Source organism: Marmota monax, unplaced genomic scaffold, assembly GCF_021218885.2.
Source record: "Marmota monax isolate L192 unplaced genomic scaffold, Marmota_monax_Labrador192_F-V1.1 WCK01_AAM20220418_F8-fsc00117, whole genome shotgun sequence".
Taxonomy (NCBI): Eukaryota; Metazoa; Chordata; class Mammalia; order Rodentia; family Sciuridae; genus Marmota; species Marmota monax.
The window spans coordinates 5,121,691-5,145,594 of record NW_026693023.1 but is presented as its reverse complement, the minus strand read 5'-3'; the positions used below and the strand labels follow the sequence as shown (position 1 = coordinate 5,145,594).

General features: G+C 38.1%; 1 protein-coding gene across 8 annotated transcripts in view; it reads right to left on the bottom strand.

The window, feature by feature from the left end:
- Window positions 1–23,904, bottom strand: part of Unc5d (unc-5 netrin receptor D) — a 524,947-nt gene that overhangs the window by 385,322 nt on the left and 115,721 nt on the right. The gene's annotated exons all lie outside the window — the stretch shown is intronic.

The following is a 23,904-nucleotide window of genomic DNA, read 5'->3' as shown; positions in this document are numbered from 1 at the left end:
TTCAATACTTGCACCCAGACCTTCATCTCACCTGCCTACCAGACCAAACTTTTATTTCAAGAATGTCATAATCCTACCCAGTCCCTCACTTTGCAAGACATGACCCCAAATCACCCACCCCAGGCTCCTGACTTACAAATATCCTTCCTCATTTTCTTCCCATTGAAAGGCATCTAAGATGCCTCACACTGAACTTTCCTCTACTGCAATAATCTAATAAATTTAGCTTTTCTCAATCAATAGTTTTACCTCAATGGGGGGAGGTCACATAAACAAAGAACTTTTTTTCAGCCATAACTGGAAATTTCTTCATACATCTGTTTAGATTCAATTAAGCCGAGAAGAGAAAAGTATAACAATGAAATTTTAGGAATAAAAGTGTATATTAAATACCACATATCCCACACTTTGTTCATATATCTCCAAATAATGTATTTGTTTTCAGTGATAGGATAAAGCAACCTTCCAAAAATAATCTGCTTGGCTTATGCTACACAGAAATAAAGAATTCAATCTAGAGCCTAGTAATGATGATGCACAAGAAGAAGCATATGAACCTACTAGGGAAGGTATCCAGGATGGCGGCTTCTCCAACCTTGTGTTTCATAACTTAAGGGTTAACTAATATCTGACTTCAATAGGTCCAGATCCCGTTTCTTCCCAAAGGTGGTTATGAAGACCACTCCACCTATGTCTGCTATGTTCAACATCCCTTATGCCTCTCTCCCAGTTTTATTCCTTCCAACATACGCCTGGTTACCAGTCACTGATGAAAGAACAAGGAATCAACCCTATACTAGCTCCAACTGCAGACTAAACTGAAAAGCTAGGAAAATGCATGAAAGCACTTGGACAAAGCCAGGAAGAGTCAACTGCCTTCCTGCATGTGGGATTCAGCTTTTGTGTTTATTGTTTTTTAATCTCTTGAAATAATAGGGAGGGGGCTCTGGTGCATTAATGTAGCCCATGTAGATGACAATGAAGAAAAGTTATAACATTGCATCCATTTTACATGCAAATTATGCTTTCTGTCAGCTGGAACAGGGTTTTCACTAGTGAACATGAGCATTTAATCCATAAAGAGGAATGAATGAGATATTAAAAATGGAATGTATGCTTCAGTAAATTTAGAGAGACTGATTGCACTAATGAAATACCAGAGTATTATCAATGAATGAGAAAAACATTTCTGTCGAATATGATTATTTAACATTAAGAACAACTTTGCTTTTGTTTTTAAAGTTTTTTATGACATGTAATTTCTATTCTCTAAGATTTTGTTTCTGTCTTGGAATTTCATTACAAACATTTTTAATTTTCTTATATTATAACCAACACTGAGAAAACTCCCTTAATAGGATCTTAGGAAGAAAATGACCACTGACAGTATTTCCACTAATACTAAGAATAATAATAATCATAATAACTACTATTTATTGATGATCTATTATGTATACAAAGCTTCTCAAATCTATTTCAAGGTAATTCTGTTAACAAGTGGCTATAACAGGTATTCTTCTCTTAATAGGCAATGATGATTGTGATTATGTAGATAGAACTATCTGGATATCCACACACGTATTCTTTCTCATTCCCTTTAACTTCTCATTTCTTCTACGTATTGCCCCACAAGACAGACTATTTTATCAGTCAGAACATTAACTTCTAGAATTCCATTAAGGAGGTGAACCGTGGTTGCAAAATCCTTTCTGTACTGCAAAATAGTTTTCAGTCTTGGTAGTATATACTTAATCATGCCCAGAAAAAAAAGGCAAGTTATAATATTCTGTTCTGTTTATTACAAAATGGACATGGGAAAAATATGGGAGAGACACGCGTACCAGTGGGCATCAGGATTCTCATTCACCGTGGCCATTGTGATACTGTTTTCCAAAATGGAAATCATGATCTAGGTCTTCATTACCCAAAGCATGATCCCAGAACCTGTAGCATCGCCATCACCTTGACCTTCTTAGAAATGTGGAGCCCCTGCTTCACCCCCTTTGAACAAGAATCCTAGGTGATTTACTTGCATGTCTGTTAAAAATCTGAGAGCAATGACCCAATTTTTTTCTCTGACAGTTTAAAAAGTCTATAAGTAACAGAAATCAAGAAGAAGGCAAAGCCTCACAATCCTAGATGTCTTTAGATACCAGAGCTGAACAAGACCTACAAACTTAGAACCTCTAGAAATGGACCCCAAGCTTCTACATCTTTTAAACTCCTACCAGTAGCTCTGATGTGTAAGTGAACACATACTACCACTGGTAAAAAAAAAAAGTGCAAAGAATGTGGTTCCTGCATAGTTAGTTAATAAATTAATATGTATGTACTCTCCAAATGATTCACATATGTTGTCAACTCAGAAGGTCATGAAAGAAACATAGAAAGCAACCACAATGAACTCAGACTCAGTTAGAAAAACACCTCAAGAGACCCTAAAGTCTCTTGAAAGCAATGCTGCACGCATTTTCACTACACCAAGAAACTGTGTATATCCAACATATCTAAAAGTGAACTCCACTTATTAAGACCCAAATTTTATATTCACTCATTAAGATCTGGAACAAGCCAGGCATGGGGGGCGTACACTTGTAATCCTGGGGACGCATACTTGTAATCCCAGCAGCTCCAGGAGGAGGATCAAGTTCAAAGCCAGCCTCAGCAAAAGCGAGACACTAAGCAACTCAGTGAGACTCTGTCTCTAAATAAAATACAAAATAGGGCTAGGGATGTGGCTCAGTGGCTGAGCACCTCTGAGTTCAATCCCCAGTACCCCTCAGAAAAAGATCTGGAACAAATCAGTCCTATTTAGGAAAACAATATGTTGGAAACTTCTTTCCATGGAACTAAGCACAGGGTTTACAATGAACTTCAGAATTTAGCTGAACTGACTGAAAATAGGCCTTCAAATGGGTGTGAGCCTCAATCTCCATCAAGTCTCCAGTGGACCCCTGATCTTACCCGTGATCCACTTGCCCGTATAGATTATTTTATGTCAGCTATAATACTGCAACATGGTGGAATATTCTAGTCTGAACCCTTAATGCTGTGAGAACAAGGAAACACTCTGCCTTTATCACTGCACTGTGAACACACTCACAGTACAGTGGACTGAAGATTCGGTGTGCAGCAACTTAGGGAAAAGAAGACAGTTCTCAGTGAATTGGGCAAGTTTCTATTTCTAAAAATTTTTCTTTTTTTTTTTTTTAAAAAAAAAAAAAACCTGAATACTGAATAGGACTTAGGGAACCTCCTCCTTGGTATTCTTTCTCACCCATTCTTGACTTTTCCTTCACACCTCTGTGTGCTGCTCTTTTGGAAACCTGGCATTATTTTCCTTTATCTCATAGCCCAAAGCCTTTTCTCAGAAAGCAGATAGCATTCATTTACACACTATCATAATGCTCAATACATAGGTGGACTCTTCCAGAATTATTCTCTTGGTCATTGATAAACCTTGGATCTTAAATGTCCCCCAGAGGAACACAAGTTAAAAGCTTAGCCCCAGCATGGAGCTACTGATAGGGGATAAAATGTTGGGAGGTGGGGCCTAGTGGGAGGTCTTCTGTCATTGGGGGCATGTTCTCAAAGGGGACAGTAGAAATTAGTCTTGCAGTTCCCCCCCCCCCGTCTTGTGCAAGCCATGAGGTAAGTGCCTTTGCACATGCTGGCCTGCCTCACCCTAGGTCCAAGGTAACAGGGCCAATGAATGATGAATCATGGACTAGAATCTCTCAAACTATGCACCAAAACAAAATTCTCTTTATACATTATCCCAAGTGTTGTTATAGTGAGGACACTGATCAACACCGTCATAACTACAATAATAGCTAATTCTTACTGCATTATTACTAGGACCCAGGCACTATCTCTGAACACATGTAATTACAAAAACTACTGAAATGAAAAATAAGAGGATCGCTGCATCATCCAGATCCTACACAAGAAGAACTGAAGATCAGAGAGATTAAGGAACTCATTCAATGCTGGACAGCCACCAAGTGGCTGAGAGTCATATTCAAGGGTCCTCCTTCTCAATCTCAATTCCGTATCTATCTGTACTCTCTGAAATTTACTGAAAAGCATCCATTCCATGCTAACGAACTTTTCAGTATTAGGAAACAGAGCAAAGCATTTTGAGTAAGTGAAGGAAGTACTGTGGATATGAGAGAAGGGTTTCTCCATGAAAACTGCTCAGACAGGGGTTCCCATACTTCTTTGTTCATCAGATGGATCAAGAGGCTCAAGAATGCATTCTAACAAGCACCCCAGAAATGCCGCTGCTGCCACTGAAGCAGAGGGAGACTTCCTTCCCATTGTTCATCATTTGTAAATTCCAACAATCACACTTCATAACTGCAGGAACAGAAGTCACTTCTCATTTTTCAATCTTCAACTCCTTCTCACCACCACCATTGGAAAAGAGTTCAAATGGGTTGGGCAGGGGGAGAAGAAGAGGAAGGAGGAGGAGGAAGAGGAGGAAAGAAAATGAAAACTGGGCCCCCTATCTATCTGTCACATTTTCTACCATACCTTTCGAAAGGAGAGTTCAAATTGTCCCTTCTTATAGTCGCACATTTAGCCATTTCTTATGTTTGAATTTAATGTGCAAAGCTTCCTTCGTGTCAGTTTTGATAACAAATAACTCAGGATACTCTTTGATGCCCTTTCTTCAATTATATTTTCTTTACTGCTCAAACAAGATAAATGAGGGGAATCCAAACAATTTTTCATAGGTCTGAGATCCAGTGCTCCTGGAGCAGGCGGCATTTGGTTAACAATACAGCGAGAGCACTTCTGAAATTACAACCTAGGCATTTTTTCCCCTCCTCAGGCTCTTAGTCGATTTTCCTTTCACAGCACTGAGCCTCCCTTTACAAAAAAAATAATTAACAGAAGAAATCATTCAATCTCCCAGTTAAAAAACAATGAGGTGCTGTTGTTAGAAAGGCAAGCAATTGATTTACAGGCTCTCAGGGCTGACTGATTTCCTTATTTAAATTGGTGTGTGTGTGTGTGTGTGTGTGTGTGTCTAGAGAAAGGCACAGCATACCTTAGCTCTTAGCTAATAATTTCAATAATTTCTTATTGGAAAGTTTATCTTTAAATTTTAGCGCATGAGGCTCTGACAGAATGTGGATTACATGGCTTGAACATGTGGGATAGCTGAGTTTATTATACTTCTCCCTAGAAATATTTATCAAAAATAAAGGGAAAAAACTGAAAAGAAGTAAAAATAAAAATAATAATAATCATTTAGACACACGACACATGTGGTGACATTTCAAATGGAGAACAACCTTTACAATTTTGACTATGTGTAACAATTATTCTGTGCTATGGTACATGCCTAACATATGATTTAAGGTAGCAATGTAAAACCAGATCATATTTAGAAGAAAATCTGAGGCAATCCACTACAAACAAATATGAAATTGCTGGACACATGGTCAGAGATGTCAGAAATCACTCTGAAACGTGAGAAAAAAAATTGAACTACATAGAAGATAATCTGGCACTCCTTTATTTTAGCTACATGTCTGCCTAAACCTGAAAGCATACCTGTTGTCTTAGAGGGATGTGAAGACAAAGCAACTGATGTGACCCTGCCTAACACAGTAACCATCCCCTTGGAAAGCTTGATAGCATGTCGGATTCAGACAGTGTAGGCTTCTTAACAAGGCACTACAAGAGTTTGTGTGAAGAACGACAGCCTGAACAAATCAAAAGAAATTCGGCCCTAGGGAAGATCAATACCTTATCACTTGCATCATTTAAAAGTGGACTGGACAAAGAACTAGCTATTCAACTGTAAGGAGCAATCCTCATGCTGCCAGAGAGGGCAGGGTGATAAGATCATGAGATTGACTAGACCTTCCCCTCTTAATTTCTAGGATTTCACAGAATTAGCAAAGCCCAGAAAATTTCACTAAGAAAACCACTGTGCTGTTGCTGCAGCTTCCTGCAAGGTCTCCTCTGACTTTGAACTGGTATTCTTGGAATACCCCTTGGGTACATTTTCAACACACGGCATGCAGGATCTAGACCTGGTTCACAGCCTCATCTCTAGAGTCTTTCCCAAAGGGCTCCCACTTAATTTACTGCCTCTTCCTGCAGATTTCAAAGCTATACCCTACACCTTCCCTGGTGCATAGGCACAATCACACTGTTGCCAGACTGCCATCATCTAACAGCCCTAAAAATATAAACCTTCGGACACATCAAATGTTAGAGAAACATTTATTTATGATATAAACCTCTGTTTTTTGGAGGGGCAACATTTTCCCTCAGCCTGCCAAGTTAAAGGATGAGGAAGAAAGAAACTGAAACTTTGAGCTGCTAATTGTTAGTTAGCAACTCTATAGATATGGGTCAGCAGCTCACTTTTTTTTTCCCTTTGTCCCAGTTTAGGGTAGTGCAATTGCTACCATTTGTAACTTTGATTAAGAGTTCTGCATTTCATGAGGCAGCTGAAAGTGCTTAGGAGAACAAGCTGCAAATTTCTACCACATAAACAGTCGCTAACAGCAGAAGGCTCTTTCAGAAGGCTGGCTCTGTCAGCACAGACTTCTAAGACACAAATGACTTCTAACTTAAGTGGGGAATAAGGTGAAAGAAACTGAGACATAAGATAACGTATTTGTATACTTCTGGACATACCCATATTAGAGTGCAAGTCATGTGTGTAACCAAGCTATTCATTGAACCCCTTTTTCAATGTGTGTGACCTGGTCTAAACACTGTGAAATGGAGTTAATTAATGAATGTACCCATTATTTTCTAAGACAATATTATCTTTGTTAGGTCAGTGATGGTGACTTGGTGGCGACTTAGTGGCAACTTAGAACAAAGCAGCCCGCACCGGAAAAGAACATCAATCAGATGCAGGCGGAAATGCCTGTCAATCAGCCAGATCTCCTGACTAACACCTGTCAATCAACAGGACCCTCCTGGCCAATCCTGGAGTTCAGCCAACTCCCCTGACCAACTTCAAGGGGGCAAGGAACCCTAGAAACACCTTTTCTTGTCCCAAGCCCTTCCCTTCCTGCTGTAAGCCCCATAAAAGTCCAGTCCGGTCAAGCTTCCACGCGGTTTCTCCTCAGACCCTTCCCCTGACCCCTCTGTGGGTCTGATGAAGTTCCACCCAGGAGTGATATCTCAATAAAGCCTCTCCCACCTGATCTGACAATCTTATTTTTTTATTCATTAATCTACTTATTATTTAGGTACTAGGATTGAGCCCAAGGGCAAAACCACTGAGCCACATAACCACCCAGCCCTTGTTTTATTTTTTGAGACAGGGTTTTGCTAAGTTACTTAGAGTCTCTCTAAGTTGCTAAGGCTGGCTTTGAACTTGCAATCTTCCTGCCTCAGCTACCCAGGCTGCTGGGATTGCAAGCATGCCTCCCAGCAACCCATATTATTTTAAATGGTGCAGTTTTTTACCATTATCACATGTGTGCATGCAAAGGACTGAGCTTTATTTTATAAGTAAGGGCATTTCAACTGCAAAACAAGGTCATAAACTAGGAACCAAACTGCTCTGCAATTTATTTTTAAGCCCCATGTCCACCATTTCTTCCTAAGCTCGCCTACATCCTGCACTCATTTATGCCACCATGTTTTTGCCATGCTATTCCACCTAAACTATGTGGTTTTCACCTGCATATGTATCCTCCAAGACCCCGTTGTTTCCTCCTTTGCCCCAAAAGCCTCTCAGATAACAGCAGTCAGTTGATGCTTGAACTCAAATGAATGGGTGTATAAATATCTAACAACATTTCTCATATTGCCTAGTAATATTCATTCCTTCCATGTAACTATGGGTTCCTCAAGGATATGATCTAATTATCATATTGTGTATAGAGATTTTGCCAACCCTTCAGAAGGATATTTAATTGGAACATGTGATGTTCTGTGATGAGTATTGCAGAAAGTGATAGAGAGTAGTAAAAGTTAACATTGGCCCAGAAATAAAGGCAAGTGTTTCAGCCTGGGCCCTGGTTTTACTAAGGGTAAGCTGCTGGACAAACAGTTTAATGTCACTGTGACCAAGTCCCCTCATCTGTAAAATCAGGATGAGATAAAATCCCCCTTTAACTGAACTGTTTACATAGAGTCATTAATATAAAAGTATCCTTCAAACCATGAAAGGTTGTCAGGCCACAACTGTCATTCATGTTCTTCTCTTCTACTTTGCAATATGAAATATTTTAAGGAAGATTCTGTCCAACACCTGAAGTTTATTGCATCTGTGCTATCATGTGAAGCAGTATCCCTAGAACTTTCAGTTAAAAATAAATTATGATAGTATTAACATATTGGTAACATTTATAAACTACAGAAGTAGCTGTGATGAAGAATGTAAAAGGAAAACAAATTTCACAGAAGTATCAAAACCATGACCATTGGTCAGGGGCACAGACAACCTCTCCAGCACATGGGACTCCATAAAGAAGCAATGCAAAAGCAGGTGGTATTAATCCCTTTCTTAAAATGTGGTAGTAGGACCCAAATCCAGGCACAATCACTACAAATCTATAAAGCAAAAGCCTCCTTTGTGATTCTTATCCATCTTGCAGATTTATTACCAATAACATGTCAAAGCCCAGTCTCAAAACAATATAAAATAAAGTACTTTATCCAGTAAACTTTAGGGTGAATGAAGACATAATACATGCACCTTTTGTTGAAAAGGTAGTGTTATGTTTTTTAAAATTAAAAAGGGGACATCTCTATTCACAACCGTGTAAGCTGAGGACCCTGGACGAGTTTAATATCTTGCTAGAAAAAGTGACTTGAGGCAATCCTGAAAGTCCCTCCAATAGTCTTTTCTTTGTTGACTAAGAACATCACAGATACCTAAAGGAAGATAAGAAATATAGTTGTCTAGACTGAGTTGCAGATCACAAAATGTCATCCACTGCTGTAGGGGAGAACCCCAAACCTCCAGCTCCAGCCTTCCAGATGTCTTTCAATTCACCTCAACAAATTTTATCTTGGTCTGTGCACAGCTGCGAAGAATTCCTCAAGGTTATTTGAGGATGCTTTGTGTTGGGTCTATTGTGTCAAGATTTTCAGGCACTAGTTACTTACAAATGTATTTGCACTGAAATAATCCATAATTACAAAGTTGTCTTGAAATCCCAAAAGGCACATGAATTCTTTGAAAACGTTGCAACACTTTTGATATTACATCTGACCTTCAAACAGGTTCTCCTGGCAGCGCTGCGGTGCTACATTCACTCCCCTTTTAAGTTAATGAAGACTAATATGAAATGAAAACACTGGCAAAACACAACAGCAATGGAAATCATGACAAGAAAGCAGGAAGTGGAGAGGAAGCACCTGCACAGGTACGTTAAGTCTCTGCAGGTGTTCAAAGCACAAGGTGGATATGTGCTCTGCAATGAGGACTTTTTGCTTAGCATCAAAGGAAAAAAAAAACCTTCAATATTTTATATATCATAGTGGCTCAGCTAAAAATTTAATATGTGCTATCTAAACTAATGGCAATGCTTCAGACTGGGGAGGGAGAGAGAAGGGGGGGGTGCATAAGATTAAGCATTCTAATGACTACTTAATGAAACCTAAAAGAATATAGATCATCTTCTCTTGAATTAAATTACTTGCTCTAAATAAGAATAGTTAAAATACATAATCATGGCCCACAGCTGTCCTGTGGAAGATTCTGCCTCAGAGCTGGTGACTACCTTAGGCTCTCAGGACAGCAAGATCAGGGAGTAAGGGGCTTGGAAGGGATCTGTTAGCACAGACATCCCAGATTTGCTACAACATGAGAGTCTGTGGTTATAAATCATCCAGGCTTCAGGGCTCTGGACAAGGTAGAAGTAAAGAAAAAAAAAAAGGGTAAGTTATTTGGATATCTGAAGGCAAAACTTAAGTGCCATTGACTTCATAAAATCTTTCTTGATCACCCCAGTCAAACCATACAGATCTTGTTCGAATTCCTAGGCATTTACACTTCCATTCATTTGGAACACTTAAAAAACCTGATTTTCAGGCTAGTCATAGCAATTTGACTGCTTTATCTATTTAAACAGATCAATATTTCTTCCTGACAGAAAAATTTTCATTCACACCCCCCCCACACACACACACACACATTTACCTTTATATCCATCTACAAAGTTTAGCACAATCTCCTTTTATTCATTATTCAGTGAACTTTTTTTTTTTTTTTTTGGTTGATTACAGGGTAACACTACTGGCCTTGAGTAAGGGAATAGAAGGGCCTGGGAATGTGGGATGTGAGACAAATAACATTTTCTTTAGGGCTTCTTTCTTTCTAAAGTGGATATAAAAACTGCTGCAGATAATGCATACATAGTATCACTTTGACATAACATACACCAATTAGCTAACATATTTATTGCCTTAACTATCAGCGCAAATCATTCTTACTTGTATAAAATCCAAGATATTCCTCTATCATTTCATTTGTAGTTGCACAAGAAACCTTTTGCTTCCTCTGCTTTAAGAGAGCAAAGGCAATAAGAATTACTTTCAACTTCCTATCGGGAAGCCAGATTTTTAGCACTATGAAATTATAAATTATAATAAAATTCATAATCAATAGTATAAATCATACATAAGGAACTACTCATGAAAAGGTCTCAGCCCTTCTCTAAAACATTATGCTCTAGAAAACAACATCATTCTTTCAAACATGATGGTAAGCTCAAGTGCCCATATTACAACATAATGTGTAAATATACATATTTGTATACATATGTCTATGTGTGCATATATATTATGTGCTGAATGTTGACACCCTAAATTCATATGTGGAAGCATTAATCCCAAATGTTGTGGAATTAGCACACAGGGACTTTGGAAGGTAATTAGGTTGAGATGAGGTCATAAGGGTGGGGTCCTCAGGATGAGATTGTTACCTTTATAAGAAAACACCTCAGAATCTGTTCTCTTTCCCCCTCTCTGCTTCTATTTCCTCCTTTTCACACATGCAATGAAGGGGTAACATGAGTACTTAAGGAGATGGGGATCATCTGTGAGCCACTGGAAGAGGCTTCAGAGTGAAACCTACCTCTCTGGCACCATTCCCTTCGGCATCCAGTCTCCAGCACTGTGGGAAATCAATTTCTGTTGTTTTAGCCACCCACTATATGGTATTTGGTTACAAGAGCCTGAGAAAACTAAAACAATAAGTAAGAATGTATTACATACAATCCTGTGTGGTTTAACAACCAGGATCCATTCTGAGAAATGCACTATCACAATTTTATCACTGCGTAATCATGGAGTGTGCCTACACAAAACATCTATGACATCACTAGACAATATAACCTGATGAAACCAATTACATATTTGCCATCTGTTGTTGACAAAAAAAAATTGTTAGGAAGTGTGTGATTTTATATAATTTAAATGTATGTAAAAATGGTAGCCTTACATATCAACATGTACACTCTTCAGGTCACTAGTCAAGGGAAAGCTAAACTATCTGATGTGTAGATAATCCCTTTGTCTCTCCTTACCTAAACCTTTGTGTAAAAATGAACTCTGGGCTTTGGTTTTTGTCTTCCAAGTCACATGTTTTCCAAACTTGGGTTCTCAGGTGGCCTAAGGCAACAGAATCCCAGGAGACGTGTGACGCACAGGACATACATCTAGTGGTTTGGGTGGGACAGGGGCATTCTGGGTCAGAAAGTCAGGAATCGCTGCTGGGAATCCAAATGCAATTGTTTGAAGGGTCCTGCAGACATAAGTGCTAAGTAGAAAGACTATAAAGACAAAAGAAGGGACAGAACATGCAGCAACTTCTGTAAACATGACAGAATCAACCAGGCTTAGTGACTTCAGCTCTTAGGGTGTAAAGAGAAAGGATAAAGATGATGTTAAGACCACCATCTCAGGGTTGGAAAGGCATCTAGTGTGAGTCTGGTACAGAGAAGGACAAGATTGAAGTAGTAGGTTTCATGGGGTTGGTGGGAAATGAGTTAAAATATAACCAATTTGCACAGTGCTGTAGTGAATGGAAATGAGGAGCCCTCATTGAGCCACTCTGGGACCCTGACAGGGCACATAAATCATCTAGGCTCCTGTTATTTCCTGTCAAATGAGCAGGTTGAATGTGATGATTTTTATTCTTTCTTCAGCTCAAGAGACTACACTTTTAATGTTATCACTCCCATTTCCTCAATCAGTAATAAAGGAAATCAAAAGACTTATCTATCTTTCTCAACATGGGAGGTGGCTCTAAAAATAATGTTGGAGAAGTTTTACCTACACTTTTTATCTAGAGCTCTCCTAATGGTCCAGGACACCTTCTGAGTCACCTCCAAACCTACACCTAAGAGAGTCAGGGACTTTGCTCTTTGCCTTTTAGAAAGTGTGAGTGGAGCACAATGAGAAAACAACCTAACTAGGAACACTTCAGGAATCCCCATCCCACCATGACAATGCCAAGGTATGCCTGCTCCATTCCTCATCCTACCTGCCACAGCATCCTGTTATCCTATAGCCCCTTTACAACCCGGGTGTACAACAGAAACACTCAATACTTTGCAGCTCTGCAGAGCATCCACTAACCAATGCAGTAGATTAGGGGACTAAATATGTAGGCACCTTCCTAGATGGCTATGTGACTTTTCATGAGAGGTAATAATCAGAGTCCAGGCCACAATCAATCAGGTATGGCCCTGAAACAGAAGCAATACACTAGAGACAGAAAAGAGATGATTCTTCCCACTAGCAGGAGGCATGTGTATGTGGCAAATCTATAGGATAGGCAGGATGTTGGATACAGGGCAAACTGGAGGGTCCATATCTCTGGACACCAGCCTAGTCTTGTGGTTTAGGAACACAGGCTGGAGTCGGTATCAACAGGAAGGCAAGGAAGTAGCCTGAATCCTAGGGCCTGGTGGGCAGAAAACCTAGGATCAATAGCACACTGGGCCTAATTAGTGATTACAGAGCACAAGAGCCTCTGCTTTAAGTGGCACTTGAAATATCCTTGTTTGGACTGACAGATGACACAGAGGGCTGGCCTTACGCTTCAGAATTAATAGCTTTCTTCAAACCTTTTTGCTCTGCTTGGAACCCAAGCAGGAGGCCAGATGTTCTAGGAGTCTCAAAATAAAAAATAAAAACGGCTGGTGATGTGACTCAGTGATTAAGGGCCCCTGGATTCAATCCCTAGTACAAAAAAAGAAAACATACACACACACACACACACACACACACACTCTCTCTCTCTCTCTCTCTCTCTCTCTCTCTCTCTCTCTCTCAAGATTTAGGAATACACAGAACAAGATTGACCAGAGGACAGTGGCCAGAGGGATTTGTCATCACATAATCACTGGGCATCAAACATTATGCAGAGTCATGAGGCAGGGAAATATAAAGGCTGCAGAAGCCCTGGAAGGCACTACAATGCTTGAAATATGGTGAATTGAAGCATGGATCTCTGAAAGGACAACAGAAATAAAGTATATAAGTTCAAATGGAAAACTGTCTAGGAGAAAAACTAACCTTAAGCTCAAAGCACATGGATAGACTCAGAAGAGCATGTTGAAAGTAAAAAAGAAATAGTCCAGATATGACCCTTTTGTTAGATCCTTCAGAAAAGTGACCTGAAATGTCACCAGAATCCAGCAGTCTCCTCATATATAATTGCCTCCCTGTGTTCCACCCAGAGATTCCTAACACATATCGTTACCTTTCTATGTAAACACATAGAAACTAGAGGAGCAAGGTCAGATGAATCAAAGGACAGCTTGAGCTGTCCCCACAGTCCAATTGTAGTTTACTTATATATTCCCAGGTTGCTCAGCAGGACGCTGGGTCAGGGACTGGAAGGCGGCATGGGGAGCTCTCCCACTGATCTGCAGCTACACAAACACTCTGCTTTAATAACCCCAAACTCAGGACCTTGCAGAGGCACACCAGTCACTCTGCCCTTGTGCCACCTGCTGTGCCCTATGGGAGGCTGTGCTGGGTTCAGAGGCTCCTGGAGGATTTAAAATGCAGATAGGACACATGTACATAGGACCACAGTCACTCCTACCAGAAAGCCTGATGCCTGGTTACACAAGTAACCACTCTGCCCCAGAATAGGTTGCGTGTCTGAAAACAGATTTGTGATGAAGGTCTGTAATGTTCCAGACAGCCACACAAAAGGGGTTTGCTAGGCAACAACACACTATGGATGACCTAAGGAAGAGACAAAATGGTACACTACCGGGTGCTTAGGTGTGAGTGCCTCAGATCCAACTGGAGAGGATCACACACACGAAATAAATCTGAGAGCAGAGATAAGTCCATAGAGGACGGGCCAAGTTTACCAAAGGCAAGTAGGAAAGAGGACAGACTGCAAGATGAGCTGGTCAAGAATACTTTTACAAGATATAAGCTTTGCTGGGCCTAAGAGGATGGCAATTCATGGGCTGATGGTGGATAGGAGGGACTGTTACTGCTGATGGATTACTATGAGGAAGAAGGTAGCCGACTAGAGCCCAGATCTGATGCTGGAAAACAATGAAAACCAAAGTGTCAAAGGCTCCAAATATGCTCCACTACCTAGGGGTGAGGACCCACTATAAGTTTTGAAATTACAAAGTAACTTACAAGGAACATCAAAGGAGCCATGTATGTGTCCCCACACGTTTTCATCAATGCTTTTTATCAATAGCAGAAACCAGCAAAAAGGTATCTGCTCCTCTCTTCTCCAAACAGTCATGGTTACTTTTGTACAAAATCTGAGATATTTATCCCAGAGTTTTTCCCAAGCAAGCTAATCATTCACCATTCACATGGCTTTACCCACTCACAATTATGTCATGCATTTTGTTGCACACAGAACAACTAAGCCAATATCGTATTTTCTTCATCAAATACAGTCATCTCTCTGTGTCTGTAAACTCTGCACCATGGACTCAATCAACCATGAATCAAAAATATTTGGGAAAATAAAAAAGCATCTGTACAGATTTTCCCCCATCATTATTGATAAACAATTCAGTATAACAGTTATTTATATAGAATTTACATTGTTCTTGGTCTCATATGCAATCTAGAATGAATTAAGGTTTATAGGAGGATATGCATAGGACATATGAAAATTATATACCATTTTATAAGAGACTTGTGCATCCACAGATTTTGGTATCTACAGGAGACCTGAAACAAATTCCCAAGGATACCAAGAGAAAACAGTATGCTATGGAAATTCTCTCTGACTTATTGTCAGTTGTTAGGATAAGCCCTCCTTTTAGGTAAAGGTCTTTTAGGAGAGGCTTTATAATTCACATGTCTCTCATCTTTTGGTGGTGTTTCCATGCTTACTAATACAAAGACAAGGTGCATGTACAATTGACTGCACCCAGTCAAAGGGTTTCCTAAAGAAGCTATTATTAAGTATGCTTCGCTTATCTCTTAAATAGCTCCACTAAAGCATATTTTAATTCATTTTTATAATCCCAATTTTACTTGAGATAGAAAATGGTAAGGTTTTATGTGTGATAAAAAGTGTAGAATATAAGAAGTTATTCAGCACAGTGAGATATAGACTGTAATTGGCCCAAACCAACTTCTGGGAACCTCTTACATTTTTTCTGAGATTCAGGAGGTGGGAGAGGACAAAGAGGTTGGTTATACCTGCAATTTTCATATTGAAAGCAAATCTAAAATTGATAAGCATCTGGGATTCCAAATAACTGCCCAGGACTCCTGATCTGAAGGGATTAAAAATATAATTCCTCTTTTCAAAAATTCAATTGAATTAATGGGACAAATTCAATTGCCCAGCAATTCCTCTACAGCTTCAGGAACTGCAGACTCCATGAAACTCACCTAAATCAATAGTTTGGATTACAGAAGAAAATTCTGAATGACCTTTATTTATTCTATTGCTTTCTCTAAAATGCTGGTGAATTGCAACAAATGGAATTCCCCTGTTAAAATTAAATATAGATTGTAAAGCCAACACCATTAATCTTATTTGTTGCTACTGTTATTGTATAAGGATTGGTTTGCCATCATTGAGCATGGTCTGAACTGTAATTCATATTTATTTTTTTGTGTGCACATGTGGTCTTTTCATTAGACAAAGACCTCAACAGTGAGAAGAGGGCTTCATAACCACCTCTGATTTCAACACGTGGAGTCTTCACATACACTTTCATCTTCTCTCTTTTTCCCTAGGACCAGCAAGTGTGGCAATTATCAAGGTGTGGAACATTAGGAAGGCATACTTCAGTGATTGACACTCGTTATCTTCACCCCTTTGACAAAGTATGGGTAACAGGCACTGTATACTTGAAATATTCTGTTATCCCTCTGTGAACAGATTTAAAGAGAGAGCAAACTCAGCTTTATTTTCCTCACTTCTCCATGCAGAAGAGATGGAAGGAAACTACATGTAAATAAAGGTTTTCTTCCCCACTATAAATTGTAGTTAAAATATTTCCTCCTATAAGACAAATTCACTGACGCTAACTATTCATTACAGGTTCTAATAAGGTGAATACCATCCTTAGCTGAAATCTACCTTCATACTACACATATAATCAACTATATTTAACTTCTTATAATAAAACTAATTCTGTCATTCTTTTTAGAAGGTCTATATTCATATGATAATTTTATTTGCTTGCTAAAGATTTCTACCCACTCAATAACCCATGTTGCCTTACTGTTCAAGACGTGGAATACCTATAAAAACTTAAATGTAGTATATAGTTTATATAATAATTACAGTACAGTATAAGTATAGTATATACTAAATATAGTGTACACTTTATATAATAAGAATATAATTATAATTATGTACGTAATTATGATATATTCATATTGACATATTATATAAAATTAGTTTATTAGTATTTATTAATATTTAGTATAATAGCATTTATCTATATTAGTATTTCCAGTATGTGCTAATGCATCTGCATCAATTTTTTTGAAATATTCACAGAATTAAAAAGTTGGGACTGAATAGGTTAAAGCAGAGGCCCAAAGACTTTTAGCAAAACTGAACATGTAATTCTCAAGGTATCACACAACCCAGACAGTGTTTTGTCTTTTAAAATTCTATGATTTAAAACTGTCACTGGTTCCACTTGCCTCACAAAGATCGGAATCAATGGAGGTGTGAGAGGTAGGTATGTAATCTCGTGGAAGGCAAAGGAAGATAGAGCATAAATAAAATAAAAAATATTGTGGGTCTGCTGGAGAGAGAAACAAAACCAGGTGGGAGCTTGCTGATGCTGAACACATGAGTGAGGGAGCAGGACAATGCTAATTCCTCTTAGCTGTCCTACCTCTGGTCTCTTTATAAGCTCAACCCCACTCTATCCCACTTGGCCCAATCTCTGTAATCAAACACTCTGTTCATTCTGCAAGTTGGACATCACTTTCTTCTAAACCCTCAGAAGACAGTTTTCATAATAACTTTTCATCCTCATCAGAAAGGACCAAGTGCTCTCTGAAAACCCCTTATCCTTGATGTTTCTTTCCTTTAATGTTTTTTTTTTAACCAATACTACTTTAAACACCTAACATCACATCATCATCACTGGATAGCTTGCTGAGAGCACCAGATAAAGTGTATTTAAAAATGCTCACTTTCTGTCATCATTTAAGTAAATTACTTCCTGCGCTAAACAGCAAAGGAACAGTTTATTGTAAATTAAAGGTGCAGTGGTCATTTCTCCAGCAGAAATGCAGTGTCATCAATAAATACACAGTTAGGATGTACATAAAACTACTATGAAGTTACAAAAAAAAAAAAAAAGCCTCCTGTGTCTTCTGGGCAAAGTTCATAGTATTCCCCCCCTTTTTGGGAAAAAAAATCCATTCTGTAAAAATAAAGTCCTTTAAATTCACATTATTCACTCACCCATGTATCCCTTTCCTTATGACAAAATATTTCCCAGTCCACTTTCAGAAAATTAAGCACACCAAAGAAAGAAAAAACAGCTTGATCTTCAGCATCCTGGTACACGAAAAAGATAAGGAAGCATGTGTACTGACATATTCATCAACATTATTTTTTCTAAAATGATAACAAAAAAGTGAAGATAACTTTTAGACTCATGAATTTTGAGCTAACTCAGGGGCTTAAGCTTTCAAATTGGGTAGAACCCCAGATAGTTGACTGTGATCCCTTCTCTTAGCTCTGTATCCCTTCCAGTGGGAGCAATTCCAAGAGCATAGCTGATATGTTCTTAAGACAGGGTAGACTTGAAATAACATCATCTACCTTAACAGGGCGCCCCTCGGCTGCACGAATTGTCGGCTTTATTGCACCAGAGACAGTAATTAAACCTTCACCAGCTCACACATATTTCCCAGTGCAAGCAGAACAAGCATGCAGACTCATATTATGTGATGTTTATTAACTAGAAAATAAAAGCTGTGTTAAAAGAATATGCCTGACAAGAGAAGAGGAATGATAAATAAGTCCATGCTTTATTGTTACATGTATTTTTAAAAGAAATGCCTACTGTACTGCAGAGGAGGTAACATTTCCCAGTATGTTTGAAATCATTCAGTGAGCACCATATGGTGTGATAATGTCACCAAGCAGTGGGGCACCAATAACTCACAATTCATTTCACTTTGCACTCGTATTTGTCTCAAAACTGTATACTGAGATGTAGCACTGCCATTTGATATCCTTCAAAATCAGATGGGCTAAGCACAAGTGAAGTTATTCTTTTTTTACAAATGACTCCATTAAAGTCATACAAAAGGAAGTTCTCAAAGTGTGAGAATGGAAAGAGCAGAGGGAGCTGAGATTCTATTTATATAGCTGCCAAAATAAAGCAAACCATGGGCTCTGGGACTAAATAGTCTTTTGGTACTCACTAGGTAGGCAGAACCCATTTTCTCAAAAGAGGTATGAGTGGACTAGTGAATTACAACATTAAGCCTGTTTGACCATTATGAAATTGGTGTTTACCTGTTTTCATTCTTAAGTTTTAAATACAAAACAGTGGCTATGGTAGATAAGCCTACCTGCTGCTCTGTAGCAGCAATAATAACCCCTAAAACCATACCAGGTTACTGCAGTATCAAAACTAGTGATGAGTGGAATCAAATATTACATCTACCATGCTTTTGTTAAATAGTTATGACAGAAGAGAAAAGTGAAGTGGATAGCGAGTCTCAGATAAAACACTAAGATCAAAGATGCAAACAGTAGATATTATCTCCATAACTCCACCATACCCCACCCAATTGCACAATGGTTCATTATTCATCCTTGTTCAGTTTTGTTTCAAAGGAACATAACCCTACAGGTCCTAATTAAAAAGAAGGATTATAACACTGTCTTAGCTCTGAATATCTACTCCAATGCATGGAAATTCCATAATACACAGTGAGGCAAGTAAAACTAAAAACAAACAAAATACCTCTAGGACAAAAAATAATAAAGAGATGCAGAAGAACTCATCAGGGATACAGGCTACAAAAATAATGACCTGGACCAGCTTTTACTTTTCCCCCACAGTGAGTCTTCTGAAGTGATGACAGCTATAAATGCATAATAAGCCATAACTTGATTCAAATTACTCTTACCAAACCCAGAAAAACAGACCTCAGTCCTTGCTACTTCCTACTGTAGCAGGTGTTGACTAGACAAAGGTTTGACTTTCAGCCATAATCCTTGATGAGCTCTGCACGTCTTTAACCCTGAATTTTTTAGAAATGATAATGTTAGCTCAACATGTGCTCAAATAGAGAATATCATCAAATTCAAAGGAAGAAACTGTTTAATAAGTCTCAGTCTGGGAGCAGGAATGCTGTTTTACATTTTTCTCTTCCACATTAATGGAACCCAGATGTTATGGTCACGATTAAGACAGAACAATCCAAGGGCAACGCAGGAGTAAATCGGGAGTAAAGTAGAACACATCTTTACTGCCAGGTTCCCCATCTTGACCATTTCTTACTTTTTAAAAAAATAAAAGTAAATTTTAAAATTGAATACAAAATGTTTTAATAATTCTCTGGAGATCATCCACAGGTTTTTCAGATGTGCCTCAGGCCATTTCCAGTGACCTCACTCATTTATTCCATCTCCATGAAAGGTAGTAACCATAATTAGGCTAGGGCCATGACTTTATATTAGAAAACTGCTGTGGAACTCGGCTTCATAACCACCAACAGAATAGATTCAGGGCTGTCTGCATGGCTTTCACATGTTTCATTTCCATGGCGAAAAGTTACTTTCATTATTTAGTTCCATTTTTTTCCCCCAGCCAACAGGAAATAAAGAGGCTGAGAGACTGTTAAAAATTATACACAAACATACATATATATATATATATATATATATATATGTATATATATATATATATATATTACACATATACATACATACACACATGCATACACACACACTTAACATTCTGAACAGCACAAATATAAGTGAACCATAAAAATCTCAGGGAATTACCATTTTTAACAGTTGTAACAAATGTTCAACATTCGTATGAAATCTAGACACAATTACATTGACAAGGCTTTATACATTTCAAAAGAATATGACAGAGAACTTAGTTAAATGCTATATTAAAGATTCATTGTAAATTAAATATTAAAAAGTATTCAACAGAACCAAGTGTGGTTCAAATCCATCTGTTATTACAAACTGTATTTTCTCTTTCTCTTAGCATTGCCATATGCCATGGCAGAGCACACAAGCCTTTTTTGATTTCCTACTTGAAAACCCTCCTTCAAAATGAGTAGACATAGTTATTATATGGCATTTATTCTGCACAAAAGATTGTCAGTCATATTTCACTAGGTTCAAGTTAGAAAGACCACACATATAGTTTAATTAAACAAAGCCTTCCCCCTAAAGGTGTGTTAGATTATTAGAAATTATATGTGAAAAGTTCATTGCCAAATTGGTTCCAAGTTTTAAAAAAAAAATAAATGAAGAAAAGGAAAAGGGGAAACTTACTGGTAATAGTCCCAAGAATGGTAAGGAGAGAGACCAAAGGAAAAGCAAAAAGAGAAAATTGCAACCCAGAAAATCAGTGGATGGGTTCAATTCTTCGTTCCTTACACCACTGAAACTCTGTTGAAGATACAAGGTGCTATGGTCTGGGTATAGATCTCCTCCTAAATTCATATGGAAACCTAATTCCCAGAGTCATATATTAATGGCCTTTGGAGGTAGTAGAACGTTATGATTAGGGTGAGGTCCTGAGAATCAGGGCTTCACAAGTACACTAGTGGCTTTACAAGTGGAAGAAAGCCAATCCCCAAAAAATAAATGCCAAATGTTTTCTCTGATATAAGGAGGCTGACTCATAGTGGGGCAGGGAGGAGGAGCATGGGAGGAATTGATGAATTCTAGACAGGGCAGAGGGATGGGATGGAAAGGGAGGGAGCAGAGGATTAGCAAGGATGGTGGAATGTGAGACATCATCATCCAAAGTATTGGTGTCAACATACTTTATATACAACCAGAGATATGAAAAATCATGCTGTATATATGTAATAAGAATTGTAATGCATTCTGCTGACATTTATTTATTTATTTATTTAAAATCAATTAAAAAAAAAAAGAAAGTCCACATTTAGCACGCCGGCTCTGTCTCACCATGTGATGCCCACTACCCATCAAGAAAGCCTTCACTAGATACTGTGCAGAGGCCAGCACCATGTTCTTGGATATCTGAGCCTCCAAAACTGTGAGCTATAAGAACCTCTAATTCTTAAAAAATTACCTGAATCTCTGGTATTCAGTTATAGAAACAGGAAATAGGAAGGCATGATAGAGAAAACTACTGAAAAATTCACCAAAAAAATAAATACATAAGTGAAAACAACCTTCAGATATGATTCTATTTGGTATAGTCTTTTCTGAGAGAAAGAAAACAAAAATATAGACAAAAACGAGAATTGTCTGTGCACCATCCCCCAGATGACACCATGACTACTCCCAGGAAAAGAGTACATAGGAAAAATAAGCCAGAAGAGAGACAAATCATTCCACAGGACACATCTAGGGGAAAAATAACTAATTAAACAAATTCTCCATATTAAATAGACACAAACTGAAGACGGTATACTCATAAACCTAATATAAACCAAAGCTTTCTCTGGCAGAGGCAAAAGCAGTTGTGGAAACAGGAGCATCTCTCCAACCCTGTTCATGAACAGTGTTTTCCATTAACTATACCAGAACTATTCCTGAAGTGCATGTATGCTTTAACTCCATTTCAAAGTCACTAAAATCTGATTAAGGAAAGATCATTCTTTCTGCTAATATCAATAAAATAGTTCAAAGCATAATTGAACTTCACATTTTCTTCACTACACCACCATTGTCTAAAGGCTAAAAATATCAAGAGGAATAGTATATGAACCCTGAAAATACATGATTCTTGACCTTAAGGAGCTACCTTCAAGGGAGAGAGAAGAGATGAGTGTAGGACCACTGAAATACAGTATGCTCAGTAGCATTGTTTTTCTGAGTTTAAATTCATACATCATTACATAAAATGTGTTTAAAGTAGACTAAAGATGTATTAAATATATCATCTGTTTATGTATCTATAATTATATTTGTTTTAGCTTGGACTTCTATCACAAAATATCATTAGATGGGTAATTTTAAACAGCAACAATTTAGTGTTTTTAAGCTTGTGGAGGCTAGCAGTCCAAGATCAAGGACTCTTCCATGGCTAGCAAATGGTTGCCTTCTCCTTAGGACTTCACATAGCCTTTCCCTGATGTGGAAGAATGGGAGAAAGAGTAAATTCTCTAGTGTCTCGTTTTATAAGGGTACTAGTCTCTTCATAAGGACCCCTTCAAAATAAACTCATCTAACCCAAATTATCTCCAAATGACTCCATTTCACGTTTGGGGGTTAGAGCTTCAACACATTAACTGGGGTCTGGGAGAATAAATGTTTTATTTATACATATATACACACACAACACATATAATATACAATTATCAACATATCACCTATATTTTCCTAAATATTAAATTTATGAAGTTGCATTAAATTCATATTAAATATATTTTTTGAATTTTTAATTTTATTTACTCTAATTAGTTATATATGACAATAGAATGCAATTCAATTCATATTACACAAAAAGAGCACAAATTTTTCATGTCTCTGGTTGAACACAAAGTAGAGTCACACCATTTGTGTTTATATACATGTACTAAGGGTAATGATGTCTGTCTCATTCCACCCTTTCCTGCCCCCATGTCCACACCCTTCCCCTCCATCTCCTTTGCCCTATCTAAAGTTTGTATATTCCTCCCATGCTCCCCACCCCATCCCCATTATAAATCAGCATCCTTATATCAGAGAAGACATTCAGCATTTGCTTTTTTGGGATTGGCTTACTTCACTTAGCATTATGTCCTCCAACTCCATCCATTTACCTCCAAATACTATGATTTTAATCTCTCTTATTGCTAAGTAATATTCCATTGTGTATATATACCACATTTTCTTTATCCATTTCTTTATACTACTGAAGGGTAACTAGGCTGGATTCACAATTTAGGTATTGTGAATTGTGCTACTATAAACATTGATGTGGCTGTGTCCCTGTAGCATGCTGATTTTAAGTCTTTTGGATATAGACCAAGGAGTGGGATAGCTGGGTCAAATAGTGGTTCCATTTCCAGTTTTCCAGGAATCTCCGTACTGCTTTCCATATTGGCTATACCAATTTGCAGTCTCATCAGCAATGTAAGAGTGTTCCCTTATATTAAATATTTTAATTCATCTTAAATTTCTCTGAGTGTGACATGGTATGATACTTTTGTAATAGAATGCCTTTGTTTTTTAGCAAAGAATACAGACTGAAGTACTCAGGAATGAACTGTGAAGGTAGCTGTGGCTTCCTTTACTTTAAAACAATCAGTGTGAGT